Source organism: Nannospalax galili, unplaced genomic scaffold (assembly GCF_000622305.1).
Source record: "Nannospalax galili isolate Female #2095 unplaced genomic scaffold, S.galili_v1.0 scaffold87, whole genome shotgun sequence".
NCBI classification, from domain to species: domain Eukaryota; kingdom Metazoa; phylum Chordata; class Mammalia; order Rodentia; family Spalacidae; genus Nannospalax; species Nannospalax galili.
The window spans coordinates 1054251-1076260 of record NW_008360320.1 but is presented as its reverse complement, the minus strand read 5'-3'; the positions used below and the strand labels follow the sequence as shown (position 1 = coordinate 1076260).

Genomic DNA, 22010 nt, shown 5'->3' with positions numbered 1-22010 from the left:
AGAAACCAGCTAAGCTAATAACAACCACTGACAGTCCCACATACCACACTTTCTGGCTATGGGAAAAGCAACACAGGAAATAAAATACCATGAAGCTTCTCTCACTGGAAGATACCAACTCAACACCGAGAGAAGGGAAAGTTCAAGGACACAGAGCAGGACTCCACACCCTGCCCAGGCCCACAGCATCCCTGGTGGTGAGAAATCAACCCTCTCTATCTTCATCTTACTTTTGTGTTGGTGGTGGTGGTATTTTTATCTTTTTTTTTTTTTTCTTTTTTTGGTCTTTTTGAGTCAGGGTCTCCCTCTAGCCCCAGCTGTCCTGGAACTCACTATGTAGATCAGGCTGGCCTTGAACTCACAGAGATCTGCCTGCCTCTGCTTCCTGGCTTATTTTTATCTTTTAATTTTTAAATATATATTTTGTCTATATTTTATATCTATTTTTCCTTTTTCTCTGATTATAGGTCTTTATATTAAATATAATATTTCTTATTTATCCATTGAAAATTTCATACATGTATAAAATGTAGTTTTATCATATTGACCATATTGACCCCATTGCCCCCTGGATCCACCCTAAAGAACTTTGAAGTTCATGTCCTTTTATTTTTTTGTTTTTAGAGACTAAGACCAAATGAGACAGAGCAGTTTAACTACATACAAATTTTGTTCTTTTTAAAACTCTTGCTCTCCTCTTTCCGCCATCTTTCCATGCTGCCATCATGGTGGCATGAATGTCCTGACTGATGCTCTGAAGAGCATCAACAATGCCAAGAAGAGAGGCAAACGCCAGGTCCTCATCAGGCCGTATTCCAAAGTCATTGTCTTCTTTCTGACTGTGATGATGAAGCATGGTTACATTGGCAAATTTGAAATCATTGATGATCGTAGAGCTGGGAAAATTGTTGTGAACCTCACGGGCAGATTAAACTAGTATGATGTGATCATCCCTGAATTTGACATGCAGCTCAAAGACCTAGAAAAGTGGCAGAATAATCTGCTCCCATTCCATCAGTTTTGTTTCATTGTACTGACAACCTCAGCTGGCATGATGGACCATGAAACACATAGGAGGGAAAATCCTGAGATTCTTTTTCTAGGGATGTAAAACATACATGTCAATAAAATGCCTCAGTGGGGTTAAAAAGAAAATTCTTGTTCTCTAATCCTTCTTCTTTATTTTTCTTGTATTTAATATCTAACTTGGTGGATTATCTTTGCCATGTCATGTTCTCCTGCTTTTCCTCTCTTTCTGAAGCATGCCCTCTCTTGGGCATTCAGTGGCTCTGGGGATGAGAGACTCTGTTTCAGATTTCAAGTGCTGTCATGGTTTAAGGCTGTTTGATCACATTTGTTCTCCTCTTTCTCTTCTCAGTCTACCTTTAGCTGGATCTGCCTTCCTCCTTCCTTCTTCTATGCTACCCCTCCCCATTTACCTTTCTCTCTTCTGTTTTTCTCTATTGCCCTATCAGTATTTGCTAGCTTTACTCTGCTTTTATTTTAATTCTTGGTCTCTGTAATTAATACCTTAGTGTGTACTCATATTGTTCTGTTCCTTTATCCACTATTGAAGTTGAAAGAGTAAGTATTTTTCATGAGTTGTTGGTGTATTTCCATGCTTGGTTTATCCATCATTTATAATTGCTTCTGAAGTTCATATTCTATGCTCAGAATGACGTAGGGGATCTTGACCACTGCTGTGATACATACTACAGCCACAGAACAGTGAGGAGAAACTACAGATTAACAATACTCCAACCTAACCCGGTTTGAACATCACAAATACTGAAATAACATAGGTAATTACAGAAATCCAGCCAACACCTCAGATATGAGTTACAATGCAGAAGCACAAGAAACATGAAAAAAAAAAAGTCAGAGCAATGTGAGTCTTCCAAGAATTACTTATTTCAGGCTGATGGCTTAGCAGATAAGACAGATGACTTGAATTTAATCTCTGGGACCCACATGGGTTTTTTTGACTTACACACACACACACACACACACACACACACACACACACAAATAAACATAAAAAAATAAAAGAAAAAGTACCATTTTCACAGTGATGGGTACCAATAAAAATAAAATACATAGAATGCCAAGGATTTCAAAAGAATGATCATAAGAATGTTCAACAAAAATCCTAGAGAACACAAACTCCTCAATGAATTCACAGAGAATACAAATAAACACCTGAGTGAAATAAGAAAGTCCATAGATGATATGCAAATGGAATTCAGAAAAGAGATAAAATATTGCAAAAAAAATCAAAATTCTGGAAGTAAAAAATCTCAAAAAGTTAAAAAAAAAACTCAAGGAAGAGATCAAGTAGAAAACAGGGTATTAGGGCTTGAAGACATATAGATGTCTATATGATTAGGCAACTATAAAGATAAAATAACAAATGGAAAATAACTAAAATAATTTGTGAGATCCATGAGACACTTTTTGTAAAAGATTAAAGTTACAAACCATGGGCAGAGAAGAGAATAAATACAAACTGAAGGCATTGAAAATATGTTCAGTAAAATGATAGCAGACCATTTCCCAAATCTAAGAAATAAATGGGCACTAAGGCACAAGAGGCATTTAAAATGCCAAAAATTCAAGAATAGCAGGGAACTATATATCATAGAATAGTTACTAAGTATATGCTAAGTATAAGGAACAAAGAAGTAATGATTAAAACAGCAAAAGAGAAGTACCAAGTCATATATAAGGTAAAACCCATAAGATAACAGCTTTCCTGACAACTCTAAAATCCAGGATAGAATGGAATGTTATATTTCAAGCTCTGCATGACAGTTATTTCCAATCGAAATTTACTATATCCAGAAAAATTGTCCTTCAAAATTGGAGAAAGTAAAACCTTCCATAATATGCACAAACTATAGCAACACATGACCACTAAGCCAACAAACACTACAGAAGATGCTTGAAGGAATCATGCCTACTGAAACACTCTTGACCAAAAGTAACTTGGGGGAGGAGAGGATTTAGGTGACTGACACTTCAGGTCACAATCCATCACTGAGGTAAGTCAGGACAGGGACTCAAACAGGAACTGCAAGTAGAAACCCTGGAATGTTGCTTGCTGGAGCCTCTGCACCCTCTTCTGCTTGCTTAGCTCGCTACCTCATACAGCCCAGCGAACACCCACAGAGCAACTTGATAAAGATAATTACTCAGTTGAGACTCTGCTTTTCAGATGATTCCAGATTTTGTCATGTGGATGGTTAATTATTCCTCAACTTGAGAGTAAAGTTCAGACTATCTGGGAAAGAAGAGGATTAGCGGGAAGAGAAGGGGTTTAAATGGGTGAAAATGGGAAATAAATGTGACCAAAGTACTTGATGAACTTGAATGAACCCATTTTAATGAAATTGTCATTATACACAATAAAAATATGTCAATAAATAAAACTGTATACTTCAAACATGTACATTTTATTGTATGTCAATTTACATAGAAACTTTAAAACATAAAAGTCTAAAGAAAATTGTGTGGCAAAATTCTTAATATGGAAGATTTCACAGTTGGAAGAAGAGGAAGCTGTAGAAATATTTCAACAAATACAAAATGGCCCCTGTCCTAAGGATTTGGGATGGATGTGGAAATGAGGGCAGTAGATAGATTCTAAAATATTTTTTTATGTTGAATAGGACTTGGCATTTTTCTGGAGGGCTGATGTGAAAAGCTCAGTAGAGAATGACTTCACAGGGCTGGAGAGATGGCTCAGCCAATAAGAGCACTGACTGCTCTTGCAGAGGACCCCAGTTGATTCCCAGCACCCATATGGTGGCTAACAACCATCCTTAACTCCAGTTCCAGGGGAATCAAACACCCTCTTCTGATTCTGTGGGCATTGCACAATATGAGTACACTTACACATATGCAGGAAATATACACATAAAATAAAAATAATAAAAGAAAAGAATGTCTTCAGGTTTGTGGGCCAATTTACTAATTGGTTGCCACCCTAATAAGAAGCCATCTTGAGAAAATAACAGTAAGAATTTTTCTTCCAATATATTTAATTTGAGGTAGAATCAGATGAATTGCAAAAAAGGAGTTGTGTAAGGGATCTGAAATTCACAAGGGTAAAGTAGAACTTGAAAATTTCAGCAAACAGATGATGATTGACACAGATAATAATTGGTTAGATCACCAAAATTTAAACAAAGATTTAAAGGCTGAGACCTACAATGAGAGAAAAGTTGTTTTATGACTGAATGCAGCAAGAGACCTTACAACACAGATATGCAGAAATTTATCTTGAAAATCCAACTCCCCAGAACATCTTTTTGGGAATTAGGATCCATCAGAGTTAGAACACTGCCTCATCATCCAAAATCAAAGTGAGCCAGAGCTCCAGTGAGCTGACAGACATCTTGCTCTGGCAACAGTTGAGAGAACTCTGTGATGGACACTCAGGCATGTAGACCACTCCAGACAGCACCCTCCTATCTGTACTTAGATTCTGCAGTGAAAGGCTCTCATTCCAGACTTGACACTAATTATGGCAGCTACAGTCATGTTGTTAAGGAAAAACTGGCAGAATTCCACATGACATTTTTAGGCCCCTTAAATTTAAAATGGAAAGAATTTTTCAACCAGGTCACTGTTCATTTTAAGCCTGCCACACCTGGCATAATATTTTAATGCTACATTTAAGAAATGTATTTGAAGTTATTAATAACAGCTTTGACATATACCAACATAATGACTTGAGATTGTTGTTCATATTTCTTGAAATGAGAAAAAGTAAATCAGGTGGCAGATATATAAAAGTGCTATTATGTTGCATAAAAGGTATTTTCATGGGTCATTTTGTAAATATTAAGCAGGCAAGCTGCAATTATAGTCAAATACAAAGCTGAATATGAAATCATATAAAAATAGCAAATAAATTATTAATGATCCATTATGTATTGACTACCAAAACATACATCCATTAAACGTCATACATTTTACTACTAGGAAAGTTCTAATCAGATTCCATTAACTCCTATTTTAGACATTTCCAACAAGCTTGGTAACTGCTTCTCTTCCCAAGAGCAAATTAGAAGTAATAAGTTTGATGCAGGTCGGACATCATTTTGAGATAAGCACACTAATGGCAACAGATTGTGGTGACAGATAAGAAACTGAAGAAAAGGTAGGGAAGCTTTAGCAAGCAGAAGTCAGGGGCTGGAGGGATGGCTCAGCCGTTAAGAGCACTGACTGCTGTTACAGAGGACCTGGGTTCGAGTCCCAGCACCCACATGTTAGCTACAAACTGTCCTTAACTCCAGTTCCAGGAGACTCCGAAGCTGTCTTCTGACCTCTACGGCATTGCACGACACAGGTGCACTCACATACATGCAGACAAAACACTCATACACATAAAATAAAAAAATAATAAATAAAAAAAAGAAAGCAGAAATCAAACTTCACTTGTAAGCTGGTCTTTGGCCATTTAGTGTAAAATTAGTAATTTGCTGTATTTCATAAAAGCTATAAAAACACTAAATACTATAATATTATATGGAAGTTATTTTAATAAGATTTCAATAACGTTACAGTTGGTTAGCAGACTCAGAAAAATATTTTTCTATTGTGTATAAATTTTGCTTATGTGAAATAGTTCACTTTTCAGTAACATATACTCTCCCCTAAAGTAAAACTCTACTCATCAGAAATGAGGAATATCTTTAAAGATCATTCATAAGTCAGGTGTGGTGGCACACACCTTTAATCCCAGCACTCCGGAGGCAGAGGCAGGCAGATCTCTGTGAGTTCAAGGCCAGCCTGGTCTACATAGTGAGTTCCAGGACAGCTGGAGCTACAGGGAGACCCTGTCTCAAAAAGACAAAAAAAAAAAAAAAAAAAGCTCATTCATTACTCAAGTACAAAGTACTTATTAAATAACCCCCAATGTATCTGTTTGTGTTGAGACTCATTATCCACCTAACTTCATAATCATTTGTGCAAATTGCCTTTGCCTCTGGCTATTAGTCATATGAATACAGATTATAAATATCAGTCAGGTAAATTCATCTTTATATCACATATCCTTTCCAAACTCTGTAATATTTAACATATAGAAAGTATGAAATAAATGAAAGAAAATAATTTACAACACATATTTATATCCTTTATTAAGAATAAATAATTGTAACAAAATTTCCATTAGGATAATACTGTAAAATATGAATTACATAGACGGTTTGACTTCAAAAAGCAAAATTACCTGGGAAAAGTCAGTTTAAAAGAATGCATGAATAAAAATATGAATCACTCAATATCATTAAGGAATCACAGTGTAAGAAAGAACTAATATTACTGATTAGTGAATTCCTATAACACACAAGTTGAAATCATTTGTTATTATAATATCAATACTATAACATAGTAATTTGAGTTAGGATGAATTTCCATTTCATGCTGAGAAAAGATTTAAAATTAAAACTAAATTTAATGCTTTCTTAATAAGTTCTCTTACATTTCTAATTAATGTGGTTCCAATCAGAGGTTTTATATATGTTCAAAAATCATGTATCAATTTTTTGCACTTTTATTGAATTTTTGTGAATTTCATATATTTTGATCATATTTAGACCCTCACCTCCAATTCTAACCCCATTCTACCACTCCACTCAATTTCAGTACTCTATTATATAATATATATTACTATAATAATACAATGTATATCTATAGAGAGAGTCAGCTTTGTGTCCCCAACTGCCCTTTGATGTGGGTCCATCCACTGGACCCTGGTCGACCCACCAAGAGTCTCATTCTCAAATGAGACTGACTCTACCCCTCCAATAGTCATCATTTGCCAATAGTTTCTCAGGAAGGGTTAGGGTTTCTTATCCACCTCCACATGTTCATGGTGGGATTTTGTCTGGCTTGAGCTTATGTGGGACTTGTGCATGTTGTCACCATTACTGTGAGTTCATATGAGTAACTGGCCAGGTGTTTGGAAAACTGTTTCCCTGTGGACATTCACCACCTCTGACTCCTACAATCTTTCTGTCCCCTCTTCCACAATGAGCCTTGAGCCTGGGGAAGCGGAAGTTTGATAAAGGTGTCCTATCCAAGGATAAGCACTCTGTATCCTATTATTCTTTGCACATTGACTAGTTGTGGGTCTCTGTGTTCCATCTGCTGCATAAGGAAACTTCGCTGGTAGAACAGAGAGTTGCATTAATCTATGGGTATAACAAGTCATTAGGAGTCACTTCAATACTGTGTCTATTTAGCAAAATGAAAACATTAGGCTCTTCTCTATGGCCTGTAGTCTGTCTAGACTCAGGTTTCTAGACCTGATATGAGCTCCCTCTTATAAAGTGGGACCTTAAATACAATTTAAAAGTAATTGATTCCTCCCATAATATTCATGCCACCATTGGACCATTGGGAATATACTGCCATGTCAGTTGTTGTCAAAACATGTAGGATTCACAGCTAGATAAGGATGATGATTAATTTTCTGTTTTGGTACCATTCATAGCACCTTCCAGCACTATGGATACTGGCCAATCGAGATGAAGTATGTAAGTCAGCACCAGCTTGATCCTTTCTATTTCATTCTACAGCTCATGTATGTAAAGTCTTCAGCAATAGGATCTGATGGATAGCCAAGAGCAGGGGCAATCAGGTCCATGGGACCCCTCGTCAACAGCTTCAAAAGAGGGAGTACATTCCTGATATATAGCTTTTACTTTGCTAGCCTATGGTGTCTAGTAGGGTTGCTGCCCCCTTGTTATAAGTCCTTTTAATCTCTTTTTATGATATATGTGAAAATACTTGAAGTTTCTGTCATGGTAGGTTTCCATATGGCTTTTTCTAAAAGGCTTTGGAGTTCTATCCATTCCCATTCTCCCTCCTCTATCCTTCCCTCCCATTCTTCACCCCAGTTAACACTTCCTATGCTACTGTTCCCCTCTATTTATTAAATTACCAAAAACATTTTTTTCAAATAAGATTTAAAATTTAAAGCTTTGAACATACCTAAATAAATGTGTTTGCAACTCTAGTCCCATGATACATTTTTATTTTGAAAAATACTTTTATTATCACCACATAATATTAATGGTAAAATGGGACTCTGGAGTGAGGTGGCACTTACTTTTAATACCAGCACTTGGGAGGCAGAGGCAAGTGAATCTCTGTGAGTTCAAGGTCAGCCTGATTTACATAATAACTTCTAGGCGAGCCAAGGCTACATAGTAAGACCCTATCTCAAATAAACAAAAAGAGCTTTGATATTTGGGGCTGCAGAGATGGTTCAGTCATTAAGAGCACTGACTGCTCTTGCAGAATATCAGGGTTCCATTTCCAGCACCCACGTGGTGGCTAACAGTGGTCCTTAACTCCAGTTCCAGGGGATCAGGCAACCTCTTCTGGCCTCCACGGGCATTGCATCCACATGACGCACTTACATACATGCATCCAAAACACTTGTACACATTAAATAAATTAAAAACAACAAAAAACCAAAATGAAACTATCACAGTCTATTCAGCTTGGCTTATGATTTATTCAGAAACAAATCATTATTCCTATAATGCATCATTATTTTCATTAAAAAAAAAACTCAAAACTTTTCTGATTTTCATCAAGATGAAAATCTTGTTCTTTGGGGGTTATTTGTGATCAGACGCTGTAGAGAGTATAAGACAAAACCATGTTAGTGTATTCTGAAGCTTTGTTATCTGAGTGTAGATTTAGGATGAAGGAGAATGTGATAATCTCTGAATAATAATAGATGAACCTGGAGAATTCAGTTACACCAGAAGATTAGAAAAATGGGAAATTTTCATGTGCAGCAGAATATTTTTCCACATCTGAATCAGGGGCAGTGGATGGATGACAAGTATTCTAGTGGAATTCATAGAGAAAACAGCAAGGTAACTCAGAGGGCTGAAGCTTGATAAGCAAATATAACCACCTGTTAATACTCTTTTACTTACTAAGTTCATCAAGCTCTTCTGCTAAAATAATAATGCTGGTGGTCCTGTTTTGTGTAGAGAATTATTTGGGCAACAGGGGACACTAATCCTTCAGTGCTGAGTCCCCAAGAAGTTGGTCACTGTGCCAGAAACAAAAAGAGTAGATGTGAGTACATGGCACTCCTTCCCTTAAAAACTGTTTTTGTTATACATGAAAAAAATTATTGATAAGTTGGCTTCATTAAAACTGAAGCCTTCTGTTCTGTGAAAGGGAATGTCAAGAGAATATGATAAACCCAGACTGAGAAAAAATATTTACAAAGGCGAATCTGACAAAAGACTGATTACAAGTATGTATAGAATACTCAAACTCAGTGACAAGGAAAGAAATATAAGTGGCCAACTGAAAATTAGAAAAAGTCCTAAACAAACACCCCACCCAATAAGACATACAGATGTCCTAAAACAGGAAAAGATGTACCACTTCAATATGTTATTAGAAAATGCAAGTTATGACAATGAAGTATAGCAACACACCTACAAGAATGGCCAGACTCCAAATCCTAACTGCATCAAACACAGCTGAGGACTGTGGGCACCTCACTGTGGGTGAGAATTTAAATAGCACAGCCACTTTGGAAGGTAGTTTAGCAGTTTCTTAAAACAACATACTTTAACCCTGTGATTATGACTCTTGTTATTTAATTAAATAAATTGAAAACTGGTGTCACACAAAAATATGCACATGGAAGTTTATAGGTTTATTCATAATTGCCAAAATCTGGATACAAGTTAAACATCCTGCAGTAGATGAATGGATAATACATCCAAACTATGGAATATTAGTAAGCATGAAATAAGCTATCAAGTCACGAAACAATGTAGAGGAATCTTAAGTGCATATTATTAAGTGAAAGATGTCAATCTGGAAAACCTTCATCTTGCACTGATTCAAGTATAGATCATCTTGGAAAAGGCAAAGTTCTGGAGACAGTGAGAGTTCAGTGGTTGACAGGGGGTGGGGAGGGGGCGGATGGACAATTCAAGCACAGAGGATATCTAGGCAACAAGACTACGCTGCATGATACTATAATGACAGATACATGGCTTGATACATTTTTCCAAATCCATAAAATATACAGTGCTGGGCCGAAGAGATGGCTCAGCAGTTAAGAACCCTGACTGTTCTTACAGAAGACCTGGGTTTGAATCCCAGCATCCACATGGCAGCTAACAACTGTCTGTAACTGCAGTTCCAGGGGATCTGACAGCCTCTTCTGTCCTCCACAGGCATTGCATGGCACAGGTATACTTACCTATATGCAGGCAATACACACATATATACATAAAATGAAAATAATAAGTAAAATATTTTTTAAAATATTTAGTTTAAAAAATGTACAGTGCCAAGAATTGATCCTAATGTAAACTAACTTATTTTGCATTAGGTAGATTCATTGCTGATAACAAATGTGTCTCTGTTGTGTAGCCTGCTGCAAGTAACACAGATTGCCCATGGGTTGGGAGGTGAGTAGCAGCATTCTACTTCCCATTCAGTTTTGCTGTGAAACTAAAACTGTCCTAAAAAACAAAGACTTAAAAAAAATTGTTGCATACTATGAAATGCAGAAAAGCAAGCCAATGATGACACTATGGGAGAAAGACAGGGCAGAGAGATTTGAAACACTTTCACACTTGATCCAGTTGGCATTTATAATGTATTCTGCCCAGCACAAGCAGAATATACATTTTTTCCAACTATGTACAGAACATGTACTAAGACAGACCATCTTCTTGGTTGAAAAGAATTGCACTTTTCTGCATATTAAAGTGAGACAATTATTTGTCATGTTTGGGATTCGAAGTGTAAAAAGGTTTAAGTGACATGGAAGGAAGCCAGGATGAGACCTTCATTTGGAAAAAGAAAATAGCAAAGCACATTTGAGGAGTGGGGAAATCATTTAACACTCAATTTTGAAGCTATCTGCATTGTGTATGCCTTTTTACTTTGCTGTATAACCTCAAATCCCAGGGAGGGTTTTACACACACAGCTACCTCCTATGAATACAGGTAAGGATGACAGAATAAAGAAGGAGATGTTCTCACATTTGACTGGGAGCCAGGGAAGAGACAAAGGAGAAGCCTAGAGTCCTACAGCAATAAGAATTCGGGAGCAGCAGGAGCCAGGAGTCAGAGGTGAATACATTTGCAAAAATCCTGAGGACACCAGGCTAGCTGTAAAACATACAGGCAGGGTTTGAGCTGACCCCATCTTGATGCCTGGAGCAGGGTAATCCCAAAGAACAGCCATCTGTGTTACATTTTTCTCTCTCCACAAGTCACCACAGAGAAAAGTGGCAATGTAGTTATTCTTGTTATGAATGATGCTAAATACCTCCCCCTAGAAAAAAAAATGGTTAGATTATTTACAAACTTTCCACCACATGCTCAGCAGCCCTTGTAATTTAAGTATTGTTTCTCAAATACCAGAGCAACAAGTCAGTACCAAAACTGAGACCGAAATGAGGCAAATGGAAACCTTAGGATACTTTCAAGGAGAAAAGCCCTATAAACAGGACCTTATTCTAGTGTCTCCTAGCTAATCTCCCTATATACTACCTGTCATGTGTCTCTGTCCCATTGCCACATTTTCACATTTTCAACTGACAGCACACAGGAATAGGAAAATGTCAGTCGAATCTGCCTTATGGTTTATACATATAGACAGAGGCACCAACACAATGAGCTTTCAACAAGCATCTCCATTGGAGAGATAGGAGCTGAAGAATGGTATTTGACAACATGCTCTGCATCTATGTCTTTCACAGATGACCTTAGTACCGCTTGTCAGCTTGTACTTCTTAGGTTCCCTCTGGAAGCTGAAAAGTGCCCTGCTCCCTTCTCTTGGACTACATGGCTACAAGGAACATCTGTGGTGCCCACACTTCCATGATCATTGGCTGCTGTGAGACACAGGTGAGGATGAAACATGGATCCTGGGTTAGAGAGAGCTTTGGAGAGGCTGAAGCTGGCACATCGTGTCCCTTACTGTAACTGTTTCTGACTTGTCTGTCTTCTTCAGATGTGATTCCACTAGATGGTCTGGACTATCATTCTTGTCTTTAGCTGGTGCATGGCCTTCCTAGCACTGGAGGCTGTTTTGTGAATGGTTTTAGATTGGATTATGGTGAATTCAAGGAGTATAAACAAATATGAAACAAAAAAAATGTGTTTATGATTGTGCTATGACAGGAGCTTCAACTAACATGTCGAAAGTCCTCTGAGAGGCACAGGTGCAACTTTGTCCAGCTGTCCAAACCAGATCATCTATTAAACTCAAATGGCTTGTGACCAAAAAGAATACTTAATATCACAGAAATTTAGGGAAACCATTTGTGGGTTTTTCATTTTACCATAGTATGTAACAAAATGCAAATTACAAAGCATCCTGTGCAGGAAGAAACAAAAGTACCCTCCTCCTGTCCTTTGGGTGATTCTTTTCCAACACTGAATTCTGTCTTTTCTGCTTAGCAACACATCCTCAGCCCTCATCTGAGTCAGTCAGCTCCAGGGGCCAGCACCTAAGTAATACTAAGCATCGGTCTCAGAAAATAACAACTTATCAGTACACTGTAGATGGTGCTCCATCTGCCAAGCACTCCATGTCTCATTTGTTTCTCACTCAGCAGCACTGGCACTGGAAGGAACTAAATCTCAACTCAAGAAAATAGGTGAGCATGGGGATAGTTGAAGAATCAAGGAACCTGAATCTTAAAAAAAAAAAAAAAAAAAAAAATGAAGGCTAGTCCCCTCCTGTAAGATAGAGGATCTGTGAACCTACATCTGTAGTCACCTATTGTAAGCTGAAGCTGGGTCTCCTCCCGTGGAGCTAGCTGTGGTCTCCTCCCACTAACTTAGAGCTGTGGTACCCTGCCATGAACCTACAGCTGTGATCCCCTCCTGTAAACCTGGGACTGCATCCCCCTCCTTTGAACTGGAGCTATGGTCCCCTCCGGTGTGCTGTGATCCCCTCTTGTGAGCTGGAGCAGTGAGCAAGAGCTGTGGTTCTGCCGGGAGAGCTGGAGCAGTGGTCTTCCTGTCAGCTGAAGCTGTGGTCCCCTATCGTAAGCCGTGGTTCCACATTCTTCTCGCGGTAGGCTGACGGTGGAGCAGAGTAGAGCTTGGAGGATTTCCTGATGTTCGGCAGCACTTTCAGTCTTCTCTGAATGACTACATTTCCCAAAGCCCCTTCCCCTGAGGTCCCAGGTTGTTCATGGCAGAGGCTATGCCTCTTATGCTGGGGACAGGAACCACCTCTGTCATTTGCAAATTCTGGTCTAGGGAGGACTGATTCTCTGTAATCCTCCCCTGAAGCCCAGCTGTGGTCCCCCTTCCACATGTGGCCCTGGGTATTCAGGCCTTGATGTTGGACTTGTCCCATTCCCAGACACCAAAAGATTTTCCACTATTTTTCTATTACTCTTCTACAGCCCCAATATGCTATGTATTAATTGCCTTTCTAGAGGTAAAAATGACAGTCTTAGAAGTTAAAAAAGAAATAGCACTGTAACAACTAAACTGATAATCCCCAAACTAAAATTATGTAATTACATAGTAGAATGTAAAGTCTCAATTCTGCATGTCTTCTATAATTTTTGAATAGTATTTATTGAAAAATTGTACTACTGAGCTTCAGCAATAATGTGAAATTTGTTACTGTTCCTATAATGTGAGTTTGCCATTCACTCCCTTTCTAAATTCTCCAACCTATAAAAAGTCTTTCAATGCAATCATGTTACTTCTTTTTTAAAAAAATCTTATTTATTCTTTTTATTTTATGTGTATGGCCATATTGCCTGCAGGTATGTTAAGTGTACCCATGCTGTGCAATGTCCACAGAGGTCAGAAGAGGATGTTGAATCCCTTGGAACTGGAGTTATGGACAGTTGTTAGCCACCCATGTGGGTGCTGGGAATCAAACTCAGATCCTCTGCAAGAGCAGCCAGTGCTCTTAACCTATGAACCCTCTTTCCAGCCCTCATGTTACTTCCTAAAGAAGGCGATGCTAGCAAGACATTTTTATAAATTTAAAAAAAGACAAACTAATTAAATAAATACATTTTAAAAGAAACAGGCTATGTAGTAAAAATTCTAATCCCATCTGTGGTCACTAATCAAACTCCTGAAGTTCCTGACTCACCTCTAGGTATCTATTGAGAAAGAGTTCTGGAAGTAGAATAAAAAGGATTCCATATTAAGCTCTAGTACAATCATCTTAGACTTGTATTTCATCTGTGAGAAGACTGCATGTAACCTCACATATGTGTGCTTCTCCAGTAGATATCAACAAAAACATAAATTACAGGATCTCATAAAACAACTGGACTTCACAGGATAAAGGAGTTTAAATTTCCCCTTTGCCCTTCACCCTGGCCGTGTTTGCTTCTCCACCTACCTACTAATTCTTTTTTTCTTTTCTTCTTTTTTCCTACGTCATTTGCCTCTGAACATGACTAACTGACAAACCACAGGACTTGCAGAAAAAACTCTCTGAAAGTATTGCTCTCACAGTTATTAGATGAGATTGCACCAACAAATCTAAGCCACAGGCATGAAGACTAGAACCATCTCCAACTGAAAGTTTCACAGCAATTAAAGACAAATATCACTATCCTAGCCAAACCACAAAGATACATACTCTCCCCTCCCCACCTCAGTGCATAATACCAACCCAGCTTCAAAGCAGAAAGCTACCTGGGCCTCAGGCTTTCCCTGGAAGGTATCAGCTAATAGTCTTCTAGGTGTATTTTGGTCATTTAATGTATTTCTTTTCACAGTCTTAACACATATGTTAACATTCAAACATAAGCTTCTGTTCATTGAATAATATAAAGTTCAATGTATGCATGCAAATATCTATATATATATGTGTGTGTCTCTACATACACATACATGTTGTATTTATTGGTTTTATGTTTTATGTTACTATAATAAAATACTGAAGACTGGGGGCTTTGTAAAGAAAAGTTTGGTTTTCCAAACATTCTGGAAGTTCAGAAGCATAGCATCATCATATGTTCTGCCTCTAGTCAGAGCACCCTGGACTGCTTCCCAACAAGGTGGGTTGACTCTGTGGCAGAAACATATGTGACAGGGGACAATCACATGGCAAAGCAGGAAGCCAGACAGATTCAAGGGTCTTTTATGACAACCTTTTCTCACAGGAACCAGCAGGGCGCCCAGAGAACTACATTAATTCCTTGCAAGGAGAAGTTCCCAATGGCCAAACCACCTTCCACTAGGCACCAACTCTAACAGCTCTATCACCTCTCATACTGTCACACTGTGGAGCAAGAGCATGAACCCTTGAAGAATACACTTCCTTCACCTTCAAAGCACAGCACATACACGTGTGTATATACTTTTGTACATGTGCAGAAAGGCAAACATAGATTCCTATCTCAGGTTTTACCAGGACATCATCTTCTACATTCTTAATAGAAGTCAAGATTTCGGGTTGGGTTGTAACAAGGTTGCACTGGTTTTCAGGCACTTATGAGCATGTAAAAAATAAATGAAATTCTCCCTTATCTGATCTCTTCCCATCTCTGATTCATTTTCTCTATTTCCTTACCATTGTCATGAACTCTTTACAATCACTTAATATCTAAATGTAAACAACATATCCACAAAACCTCTGCTTAAATAGAGTGAACATCAGTCTGTTGAATCAAGCTAACTGCCAAGTCTGTGTGTATGAGAGACTCCATCTTGTTTAATTAAAAAAAAAAGTCTTGTTTATTTTATTTAATGTATATGAGTGTATTGCTTGCAGGTAGATAGGTGCACCCATGTCATGCAATGCCTGCAGAAGTCAGAACAGGGTGTCAGACGCCCTGGAACTGGAATGAACGATGAAAACTGGAAGATAAACAGCAGCTTCTTCATTCCTTTGGTGGCTCACTTTAGATGTGTGTTCTTTGGTTTTCCCATGGAAGCTGCGGAACAGAACTCTGGATATTCTATGGTAGGCTGGATCTTTTAAAAAATATTTTATTTATTATTTTAAATTTTTATATGTATGAGTATATTACCTGCATGTATGTAAATGCACCCATATTTTGCAATGCCAATGGAAGTCAGAAGAAGGCATCAGATCCCCTGGAACTGGAGTTACAGATGGCTGTTAGCTGCCATGTGGGTACTGGGAACTGAACCTGGGTCCTCTGCAAGAGCAGTCAGTGCTCTTAACAACTGAGCCATCTCTCCAGTCTCCAGACTCCATTTTTATTGAAGTATTATTCACAAATAAAATTACTAAATTTTAAGGTACACAACACAATAGCATGATACACATATGCAATATAAAACTACTGCTGCTTGGGACAGGAGAGATGGCTTAGCAGTTAAAAGCACTGGCTGCTCTTGTAGAGGACACAGATTTGGTTCCCAGCACCCACATGGCAGCTAACAACCATTCATAACCCCAGTTCCAGGGGATCTAATGCCTTATTCTGATCGCCATGGACACTACATGCATGGATGAACTTACATACATGGAGGCAAAACACTCATACACATGAAAATAAATAAATGAATAATAAATAAATAAATAAAATTATTATTACTAAATAAAAGCATCCATTCCTTCACATAGTGTGTGTGCTTGTGTTTGTGCATGTGTGTGTGTGTGTGTGTGTTTTGAACATTTAAGATTCACTTTCTCAGAAAATTTAAGTACATTGTTAAATCATGGAATACAATAGGTTCCCCAAACTTATACCTTATATATAATGAACTTTGGTTACCTTGACCAATGTTTTCCAGTATTGCATCATTTTTTTTATTTGTTAAACTGCCTGCACTTTGGGTAAATCTATACACTCTGAAGAGTTGAAAAGGAGACCTTAAAAGTCAGCAGTCATATAAAATATATAACACATCTCAGAGCCTACTTAATAATCTTCAATTCATATACATTTGCAGGCTTTCTGGCACAAGAACAAATACAGACACAAGCTTCAAGTTTCCTCTCTAATGCTGTAATAAGGGAGTGCTCCGACTTCAGAGCAGTCATCTAATTCATGCTGGAAATCCTACCTGAAATCACAGAGGCCAGTGAGAACACATGCAGTGCTTTGATATTGATAGCTGGGTATCAGTGGTTCCATTTTTCTCCCTTAACAGCTATAGGAAGTCCAGTTTTCATGGAAAATTCCTGAAAACTCTTTGGAGGTGCTGTGTTCCATGGTTCTTGCTCATCCCTCTAACCACCCTGCCTGCGATGTTTTCATAAAACCTCCAGACATTTCAACTTTAACATTAAACCCTACACCATTGCTGTTTCTGTTGCAACTGAATGCCCTCTTTGGACTCTCATGCTGGGATCACGTGTCCTACTAGGAGAAAACAATTCTGTATTGCTTTCAGTCTCTCTGAGAGTTTGTGACAAGATTGCTCAGACCCAGAATTGCTAGCACAGGATGATTCTTGCAATACCTACATTCACTTCCCCACCCCATCCCCAAAGACAAACAGTACAAAGGCCAGATCAAAGTAAGACACAAGATTAGGCACAACCACAGCCAAGTAACCAGAACTACCACCTATCTCTGAGCATGTGTACTCTGTCAACGAATCTGGGCTTTATTGTCTCAAGGCTATCTTTTTCTTTCCTGAAATCTAACTGACAAAGTCTCTTCTGCCTGCAATACTTTAAAATATATTTGGGCTGGCAAGATGTCTCAGTTAGCATTAACTATCAACATGAAACAGCCTACTATCATTTGAAAAAGGAGTCCCAATTGAGTAATTATCAGAATTCTCTGTGGCACATCTGTGAGGCATTATCTGGATGGATAGTTGATGTACAGCTCAGTCCACTATGGGTGGCACCATTCCTTAGGCAGGAGGTTCTGGGAAAGATAAGGAAACTAGCTAAGCATGATCCTGAGCAAGTCAACAATCAGCTCTCCTCCATGGTTTCTACTTCAAGCTCCTGCCTTGAGTTCCTGCCCTGACACCCCCAATGATAGATTGTAACCTAGAAGTTTAAGCCAAATAAAACCTTTCTTCAAGTTGCTTTGATCGGAGTTTTACCACAATAACATAAAGGAAACTAGAGCAGCAGGTAAACGCACTTACCTTTACCTGACAACCTGAGTTTGATCCCTGGGACCCACATGGTGGAAAGAGAGAAGTCATTTTCCAAGTTGTCCTCTGACCACATACATGCCATGACAGGCTTATGTGCCCCTGCATGCTCTCTTGAGTGCACACACATGCATGTGCACACACACGTGAGTGCACACACACACACACACACACACACTAAGTAAAAACGTAATTAAAAATAGGTTTGAAGCCAAGTTTTAGACACTCTTGATCCCTCTACCATTCTACTCACGAGTCTCTTCCCACCTGCCAAAAGGTTCTTAAACTCTTTTGAAAGTCATTACTCATTTATTCAGTGAGATTATTCAGTAAGTGTAAACCAATGAGTAACTGATTACTCAGGAGAAGGATCGCTGTTTGGCTTCTGGAAGTCAAGACTCCTTTTCTTTTTTAAATATTTTTTATTACTATTATTTCTATTTTTATGTGTATGAGTGTATTGCCTGCATGTATGTGAGTGCACCCATGTCATGCAGTGCAACAGAGGTCAGAGGAAGGCTGCAAATTCCTCTGGAACTGGAGTTAAGGACAGTTTATAGCTACCATGTGGGTGCTGGGAATCGAACCCTGGTCCTCTTCAAGAACAGTCAGTGCTCTTAATGGCTGAGCCATCTCTCCAGCCCCTCTATTATTTTTTTAAGAAAAAAAAAAACCAAATCTATATCTTACTTCCAAACTTTTGATCTCTAGACCTTTATGTTTTCATGAAAGCCCATTCAGACACTAGGTCCTTATGATCAACTATTCTTTCCAGTGTGAATATGCCAATTCCTTCCCATCTGACATGCCACAACCGGCATCTCATCCATCAGGCTAGCCACAACCCCAGCCACACTCCAGTGTGCTGGTGTACTTTATAAAACTCAGCGCTTGAAGTAGAGTCTATTCAACAGGGCAGAACTGCACATGTCCTTCTGTTCTGGTTACTGTTCTATTTACAAAATAATTGTTTGCCTTTCTTTCAGTAATAAATAGATACTGAGTTAGCAGTTTTAATGAAGTCATAGTCACCAACAACCTTCATATTGCTATACCTCATGATCAGAGTTAATATTTATCCAATTGCTACCTCTACTTACAGATATCTCAAATTTAACATGCCCCAAACAGAAACTGCATAATTCCCTCTACTAACCTGGCCTAACCACACTCTTCCTCCTCAGAGTTTCTCAGTTACTATAGTGACTTCCTTCCAGTTTTTTAAACAAACAACCTTGGTATCACTCTTGAATCCTCTCTTCATACCCCCTTTCTAAGCTATCTGGCTAGTTCTTCCTTCATAACAAATCCAGAAGCTCTGTAAACACACCTCACACCTTCCTCCAGCACTACCCCAATTCACACCACTAGCTTTTCTTTCTTGGCTCCTTTCAGGAGCATCTGTTCCTGCGCTTGCCAACACAGCAGCCAAGAACATTCTGTTAAAACAAAAACCAGCCCAAAGTCCTCTCTCAGTGACCTTGGATGACTCAGCAGCTTTCAGAAGAAAAGCCAGTCTTTATAATGGTATCAAACTTACACATTCTGACTTCCCCATCTCTGTGCTCTGGCCACACTGATCTCCTCGAGTCCCTGAGCACAATAGGCAGACTCCAGACTCCATCTTCTAAAATTTTCTTTCTGAAAACCTCTGTTAAGAGCACCTTATTTTAAAAAAGAAGAAGAAGCTGGTATTCCAACAAACTATTAATAAAAATTGTTGCCATAAAAATGTAAATTGTTCTTCTAATTAACTATCAAAATGGTTTAGCATTTCAGGGTGAGAAAGAGATTATTTTAGAGGGTTAATAAAATAACCAGTAGCATATTTGATTTTTGTCTTTTTGTGATAGCACTGAAGTTCCTTGCCAGATGCCCACTCTCAGACCAAGAAGTTTTGCCCCTGCTTCCAGAGCTTCCCTTCCAGACCTTATGCACCCTAGCCTCTCCTCTGAGGTCACTCCCTCCTTACCCATACTGTTGAAGATCTATGTGTGCTGTGTGGCCAGATCAGACACAGTGTCTTCCATGAAGTCCTCTTGGATATCTCCTGCATAAAACCTCTTGTTCTTAGAACATTTTCTTAGTATGTTGCTTTGATATGTAATCATTATATGTGACCTCTGGCCTCCAAATAGGTATCACATATCTCTTAAGATCATAAACCACATTTTATACAATATTTTATTTCCCTCAGTGCTTATAGGTAACACAGAGAAAATGAGAATTTCATAAAATGATCAATGAATGAGAGCTGAAAATAGAATGTGCAGCAAGAAAGTTAAAGCACAAGCTTACACTGCCCGGTTGGAACCTCTCATTGTTTTGTTAATTAGACCTATTCATATAAGAGCATCATTGTTACCTTATATCAGTACTGACAGTGTCATCAAAAAAGCCACCAGTCATTGTTAGACCATTATCTAAAATATGTTTTTATTGTTAAGAATTTCTATTACTAAAATTTTCTTCACCTTTTTATGCTCAGTCATTGGCTGCATCTACATAAACACATAGCACATAAATGCTTAGCTATTTGCATATATTTTGTGTGTATATTCATTGTGTAAATATCCAGAAGTGGTTGTCCTCTTAGCAAAGAAGCAGACATGTCCATAGGAGTTACATCATCTCAGTAGGTTTGCGTGTGTTTGTTTGTCCAAGCTCCACATAATCTTCAAGTGGGACTACTGACCATTGATGAGAGTAACTAATAGAAAGTCCCCAGGCATTTCTAGCATCTAGAATACTTTGAAGCATTTCAGCAAGAACATATTGACCTCCTTTGGGAAAAAGATTATGTGCAGCAATCAGACATGACTATCTAATGTTGAAGATCAAAGGATATTGACTGAAATCTGCAGTTGCCATAGCTACTGAACCTTGAGAATCTACCATTGTTCTCTTCTTACAAGCACAAGATTTACAGTTAAAACTTGGGGTTTTTTTTGATAAGAAATTATCTGTTCACTAAATCTGGGAATTTATTAGAGTGATTTCTAGCCCATGTTGTTTTGCAGAATTGAATCTGATTCAGTGAAATTAAAATTCAATGTTCCCAAGGCACACATTCATAACTTACTCTAACTCCATCAGTCTTTTTAAGATGTGCAAAATATCCTAAAAGCAAGTCGAGTCTTAGAGGATAAGACTGTTATAATGTATTTTTAAAGAGGGAAGATCCTCAGTTGACTGCAGCTCTTGAAACAGACATTCATGGGTGAGGGTGACAAGATAGGACCAAGCCAGAAGGTCTCAAATTGCCTCCCACAAAATAGCTTAATACCTTTTCCCTGGTGATACCATGTGGATTTCAGAAGCCAAGCTTTGAATCCAAAAATCTCAATCATCAAAGCATGCCTGTTTATCTAGAGCTACTTTTTGAAACCTTCCTTCAAATACAGATTTTAAAACATAATCCTACCTTTGGCTACCTTCCCTACAATTGATTTATTTCTCTATTTCTTATTGTGTAACAGGTTCACCATGTAAGAGTTATCCACTTATATGGCCCCAATGAGACAAACCCACATTCACAGGCAGTAACTTATATGAAGTCAGCATATTACTCATACACAGCAGTAAGGGGCAAAAGGAGCATAGCATTGGAAGCCAGTTCTCAGAGAAACTACCAGGGTAGATGGATTATCTGTGTTCCACTTCTGTCACAACTGAGAAACCTGGAAAAGCGGCTCACCCCTCTATTGCATAGGGCTGTCCTCCAATCAGCAGGCATTGGACAGAAGCCTTCTTCCCAAGCTTGGTTGTACCTGCTTGCCTAAGATCATCACAAACTTGTTGACTGTTTACCCTCTGCGAGGCAGGAGGAACAGGGAGATTTAGCCACACATCCCAACCAGCCAGTAGGCCCTATTTGCATGATGCGGAGGGACTAAGGGTACATAAGTGGA

At 38.4% G+C, this 22010-nt stretch overlaps 1 pseudogene; it reads left to right on the top strand.

Annotated features, from left to right (window-relative positions):
- The first annotated feature begins 733 nt into the window (after nucleotides 1-733).
- Nucleotides 734-1103, top strand: LOC108490294 (annotated as a pseudogene).
- The last annotated feature ends 20907 nt before the right edge of the window (nucleotides 1104-22010 follow it).